General features: G+C 35.8%; 1 pseudogene across 1 annotated transcript; it reads right to left on the bottom strand.

The window, feature by feature from the left end:
* Positions 1-5,780: 5,780 nt before the first annotated feature.
* LOC104708888 (histone H2B.9 pseudogene) lies at positions 5,781-6,418 on the bottom strand (annotated as a pseudogene). The gene has a single exon (XR_015563132.1). The product of XR_015563132.1 is annotated as a histone H2B.9 pseudogene (transcript).
* Between the last annotated feature and the right edge of the window lie 122 nt (positions 6,419-6,540).

The following is a 6,540-nucleotide window of genomic DNA, read 5'->3' as shown; positions in this document are numbered from 1 at the left end:
TATATATATATATATATATATATATATATATAAGTGATAAAAGATTGGTTTATCTTAATGTGCATAATTAAGAAATTGATATCACCATAATGGTTATATCTCATAATGATTTGCACATAGAAAACCAAAATATTTAAATTTTGATATGTTTATATATTAATTAGCTACCCACAGGTAGGCTATTGACATAAAACATGATCAATAATTTATTAGAATGTTTGTATATGAGTTAATTAAGTATATCCACAGATAGCTTAATTAATCTGATACATCATTCAAGAATTTTTTTTTGAAAGCTATGACATTAGGATATATTATAATGACTACCCACAAGAGCATTATAATTTGAAGTCATATGCATTCAATAATTTTTGTTAATGTGTTGTTTAAATTTTGAGCCTCAATTAAAGCTTGTTATATCTCTAAATCACAACATCATTTCCTGCTAATTTGCCATCTATGGTCTCTACTGTTTCGATCCTCACTGGAACCAACTTCTCAGAATGGAAAGAGAAAGTTGAGTTCACATTAGGAGTACTAGATATGGATTTGGCACTTCGTGAAGAAGAGCCAGATCCCTTAACTATAAATAGTACTGAGGAAGAAAAGGCTCTCCATAAAGCTTGGGAGAAAGCGAACAAATTAAGCATGATGTTTTTAAAAATGACCATAGCTAGCAATATTAAAACTTCCCTTCCAGATGCAGATAAAGCTATAGATTATCTAGCAGCTATAGAAGAACGATTTAAGACTACAGACAAATCCCTTGCAGGGAAACTTATGGCAGATCTTACAACCATTAAGTATGATGGGACAAGGTCTATGCATGAACATTGCATTGAAATGACCAACCTTGCGACTAAACTAAAGAATTTAGGAATGAGTGTGGACGATTCATTTTTTGTCCAATTTATCCTAAATTCACTACCTCCTCAGTGTGGACCCTTTTAGATCAATTATAATGCAATTGATGAAAGGTGGACATCTGATGAATTTGCTAATAAACTAGTCCAAGAGGAGGCTAGAGTTGGTAGTGAAGGAATTAAAGTTTCCCATCATGTTCAAGGAGCTGGACCTAAAGTTGGGTTTGGGCATAAAAAGAGCCATCAAAGAGCACAACCCACAATGAACGATTCCGATCAAGTTAATCCGAAGAAAAAGGCAAAGAAAGATTACATGTGCAATTTTTGTAAAAAGGTTGGACACTTTCAGAAAGATTGCCCTAAAAGAAGAGAATGGTTCGAAAAGAAAGGTAATCCTATGGGTTCCGTAAGCTTTTTCGAATCTAATTTTACTTATGTTTCTTCCAAAACTTGGTGGATTGATAGCGGTGCTAATGTACATGTAACGAATTCCGTATAGGGATTCCTTACGATCCAGACCATAAATTCAAGTGAAAACTAATTACTGTTGGGAAATCGAGACAAGGCACCAGTTGAAGCTGTTGGCACCTATCGTCTCATTTTAGATGGTGGATTTTATCTAGATTTATATTAGACTCTTTATGTTCCATCTATTTCCCGTAATTTTGTTTCTGTAAGCAAACTTGATTTGACTGGTTTTAAATCTACTCAAGGAGATGGTTGTTTTAATATATTTCTGAACTCTAAACAAATTGGTTCTGGAATATTAGTTGATGGTCTTTATATGTTAAAACTGGCTGATCAACCTTATGAGACACATCTCTCCTTGTATTCTGAAAGTAGACTTAAAAATAAAACATGTACTGATGACTCATATTTCTTGTGGCATAAAAGATTAGGACATATTTCTTATGAAAGAATTAAAAGATTGGTGAAAGATGGAGTCATTCCGAATCTTGATTTTACCAATAAGAAAATGAGTATAGATTGCATTAAAGGTAAGCAAACTAAACACGCTAAGAAATGAGCCACAAGAAGTACACAACTTCTTGAAATCATACATACATATATTTGTGGACCATTTGACGTTCCAAATTTTGGAGGTGAAAAGTACTTCATCACTTTTATTGATGATTATTCACGTTATTGTTATCTCTATTTATTGCATGAAAAATCTCAATCTGTGGATGCTGTACAAGCATTCATTAATGAAGTTAAGAGGCAATTAGATAGAAAGGTGAAAATCATAAGGTCTGATAGAGGTGGTAAATTTTATGGCAGATATAATGAAACAGGACAACATTCTGGACCATTTGCCATACTTCTTCAAAAATTAGGAATTGTTGCGCAGTACACAACGCCTGGTTCTCCATGGCAGAATGGTGTAGCTGAAAGGCGTAATCTTACTTATATGGAAATGGTTAGATCTATGATGAGTCTTGCTAACCTACCTATATCCTTGTGGATGGACGCATTACGTATTGCGGTCTATATTTTGAATAGGGTACCTAGCAAAGCAGTTCCAAAGACCCCTTTTGAACTGTGGAAAGGCTGGAAACCTAGTCTGTCACACCTCCAAGTTTGAGGGTGTGCAGCTGAAGTAAGAATATACAATCCACATGAAAATAAATTAGACTTCAGAACGATCAGTGGTTTCTTTATAGGTTACCCTGAGAAGTCTAAATGATATAGATTTTATTGTCCATCCCATAGTACGAGAATAGTAGAAACCAATAATGCCAGATTTTTTGAGAATGGTGAGATTAGTGGGAGTGATAAAGTTCGTGATATAACTATTCAGGAAACTAGGGTTGATATTCCATTACCCTTAGTTCCGAATGTTGAGATTCCTAGCATTGTTGACCCGTTAAACAATGAGGAAACCCCATTGAATGATCACACACTCCATGATGAAAATCTTGCCAATAATGATCATGAAGCACAAGAGGAACCAGCATTAAGAGATCAAATTGTACGAGAAGATATGCTATTTTATATGACTTTGTGATTTATCAAATAGAATCTGGAGAAGAAAACATTAAAGATCCGGTTTCTTATTCACAAGCCATGAAGGATGTTAATTCTGATAAATGGATTGATGCCAGTAGAGATGAAATAGACTCGATGGTTAAGAATGAAGCTTGGGACATCGTTCCATTGCCTGATGGACACTAAGCAGTCGGGTGTAAGTGGATCTTTAAGACCAAACTCGACTGTAATGGCAATGTAGAACGATATAAAGCCAGACTGATAGCCAAAGGGTTTAGTCAAAAGGAAGACATCAATTATAGTGAGACTTTTTCACCTGTGTCTAGAAAAGACTCTCTCATAATTATCATGGCGTTAGTAGCTCAGTATGATCTCGAGTTACATCAAATGGATGTGAAAACTTCCTTTCTTAATGGAGACTTGCAAGAAGAAGTCTATATGCGCCAACCTGAAGGCTTCATAATCGAAGGTCAGGAAGATATGGTTTGCAAATTGAAGAAATCAATATATGGACTGAAACAAGCTTCGAGGCAATGGTATCTAAAGTTTGATGAAACCATCACGAAATTCGGTTTCAAAGAAAATGTTGTGGATCCATGTATATACCTCAAGATCAGTGGGAGTAAATTCATATTTTTGGTATTGTATGTTGATGACATCTTATTAGCCAGTAATGATCTCTGTCTACTACATGAGACTAAGAGTTATCTCTCTAAGAACTTTGATATGAAAGATATGGGTGAGGCATCCTATGTGATAGGAATTGAAATATTCTGTGATAGATCACTAGGAATTTTAGGATTGTCTCAGAAAGCATATATTGATAAAGTTCTTAAGAGATTTGGCATGATGATGTGTTCTTCTAATAATGTTCCTATGCAAAAGGGTGACAAGCTTAACCTTAAGCAATGTCCGCAGAATGAAATGGAACATAATGAAATGCAAAAGTACCCTTATGCTTCTCTTGTGGGAAGTTTGATGTACGCACAGGTCTGCACTCGACCTGATATTAGTCATGCAGTCAGAATGTTGGGTAGATTTCAGAGTAACCCAGGACTTGCTCATTGGAAAGCTGCGAAGAAAGATTTGAGATACCTAAAGGGAACAAGAAACTACATGTTGATATATCGAAAATCAACACATCCACAGATGGTTGGATTTTCAGACTCAGATTTTGGTGGCTGTGAAGATTCTAGGCACTATACTCTCGGCTATGTGTATCTCCTTGGTGGAGGTGCCATTTCATGGAAAAGCCAGAAGTCAGAGTTGATTTATACATCCACAATGGAGGCTGAGTATGTAGCATGTTATGAGGCTTCTATTCAAGGAACATGGTTGCGGAATTTCGTGTGAGAGTTTGGGATTCTGAATTTTGTTTACAAACTTCTAACTCTTTACTGTGACAATCAAGCCGCAATCTTCTTCTCTAAGCATGATAGGATATCTAAAGGAGCCAAACATATGGAACTCAAATATCTATCATTAAAGCAAGATGTTAAAAGAGAAAAGTTTGTCATTGAACACATAGGCACTGAGGTAATGGTCGCAGACATATTTACGAAAGCATAACCTCCAAAGACATTTATGAAGCATGTAGAAAGTATGGGTCTGGAAGATAGCACTTAATTGTGTTGTCTGATAATGTTTTAGACTATGTTTGACATTTATAAGAGCTCTATTATGACTTTTACATCTTCTATTCTGTTTCCAACGTGCACACACATTATTGTTTGTTGGAATTATTGATAACAGAATGTGTCTGAAAAGATATCAAAGAGACCATTAAAGATAACTCCTACTTATGGAATAATGTTTATGTTCTAGCTATGAAAAGTAGTCAATGTAATAGTACATGGAAGGAATCATGTTGCAAAATGATGTGTGACCGCCATGACTCTCATTGGTTACAAGATTAGCTAAGACACTTATGAAAGACCAAATGAAAAATATAACATATTATGCCGACCTTATGATTCCCGAGTAAAACCATTATACTAACGACCAAGTAGGAGAATGTAAGAAAATAATTATTTCTTACCCATGTATGTGGTCTTATAGTTAGTAGGTTATTTAATTGGGTTTGTTATATTTTGTTTTTAATCATTTGGGAACTAAAAGGACAAGTGTTAAGCTACATGTGAAGCTTATGCTTATAAGGACAAGTATTAAGCTACATGTCATGCTAAAGCTTATTAGAGAACAAGTGTGAAGTTGCATGTTGTGTTTGAAGCAATGCTAGACACTTGTTCTCACACTTGTTACCATTGTCTTCATCTCTATTATGATGGATGGTTGAGATTAAATTAGAAGACAAAACCCTTATGAGGAGTAAGGTCCTCTTCTCTCCTATAAATAGATGGTTTGATCCATCACAAATCATCACAAGAATAAAAACAACACATAAAGAAAAGAGTTTATAGGAAAGGGGAGAGAAACCTTATCTTCCACCTAAAGATCATCTAAGAGTTTCTTTTCAAGTCTTCAAACCAAGTCATTGAAGAAGAAGAAACCATTCAAAGAAGCATCATTCCTACAATGAGTGGAGGTATTACTTTAACCCTCTTTATGATTCTATTATGTGATTAATATAGATGTTTAAGATCTTGGGGTTGATGTTGAAAGAATGTTTAACAACCATGGCGCACACGGCGGAGTTTGACCAAACATAAACCCAATCCTCCTCCCAAAGAAGTCTGAGAAACCAGCTTCAACCACAAAAACACCCCAAGTCACCACCATCAAAGGCTACCAAATCCCCTAAAAAGGCATAACTCTCTTCCTCCCTACTCTCTAATATGCCTCTATGTTTCTCTGTAAAGACAGAACACCTCTTACTGTTCACCATGTTGGTAAACAATGTGTCGTGCTAAATGTTCAGAAGAAAATACATACTCTGTTCTTACATAAATTTTACGAATTGCACTAAAATGATCAGAAAGAAATCCAAACTTTTAATTAAAAAGAAGATAATTCATATGAACAATGTATTATTCAGGTATCATCTTCATCATCATATGAGAAGATTTGATCAAATTTAAAGACCCAACAAAAAAAAAGGAAGCAACAGCACATGCACATATCTAATCTATTCTTAAGAGCTTGTAAATTTGGTGACGGCTTTGGTTCCTTCAGAGACAGCATGCTTAGCCAATTCACCAGGCAAAACGAGTCTCACGGCGGTTTGGATCTCACGTGACGTGATCGTCGGTTTCTTATTGTAACGAGCGAGACGAGACGATTCCTGAGCGAGTTTCTCGAATATGTCGTTGATGAAACTGTTCATGATCCCCATTGCTTTACCAGAGATTCCAATATCTGGATGAACCTGTTTCAACACCTTGAAAATATAGATCTTATACGTCTCCGTGCTCTTCTTCGTCTTCTTCTTCTTCTTGATCTCGCTCGTTCCTCCTTCCTTCGCGATCTTCTTCTCCGCCTTCGGTGGTCCTTTCTCCGCCGGTTTCTTCTCTGCCTTGGGCGCCATTAAAGTCGAGACGAGGTTTCAACGATGAATTGAATAATGAATACTTCCGGAGGAATGAAACTGTAATGAGAGAGATGATGATGATGATTTTTTCAAGGGTTTCGGTTTTGAATTTATACGTTTCGTGGGGTGATCATAATTGGATATAAGAACATTGGCGCGGATTGCTGACGTGTATGTTTCTAACTCGTTCGATTAATAATT

The sequence above is a fragment of the Camelina sativa genome, chromosome 8 (genome assembly GCF_030686135.1).
Source record: "Camelina sativa cultivar CO46 ecotype springtype chromosome 8, ASM3068613v1".
Lineage (NCBI taxonomy): Eukaryota > Viridiplantae > Streptophyta > Magnoliopsida > Brassicales > Brassicaceae > Camelina > Camelina sativa.
Note: the sequence above shows the minus strand (reverse complement) of the source record. Positions and strands in the feature narration are given on the sequence as shown.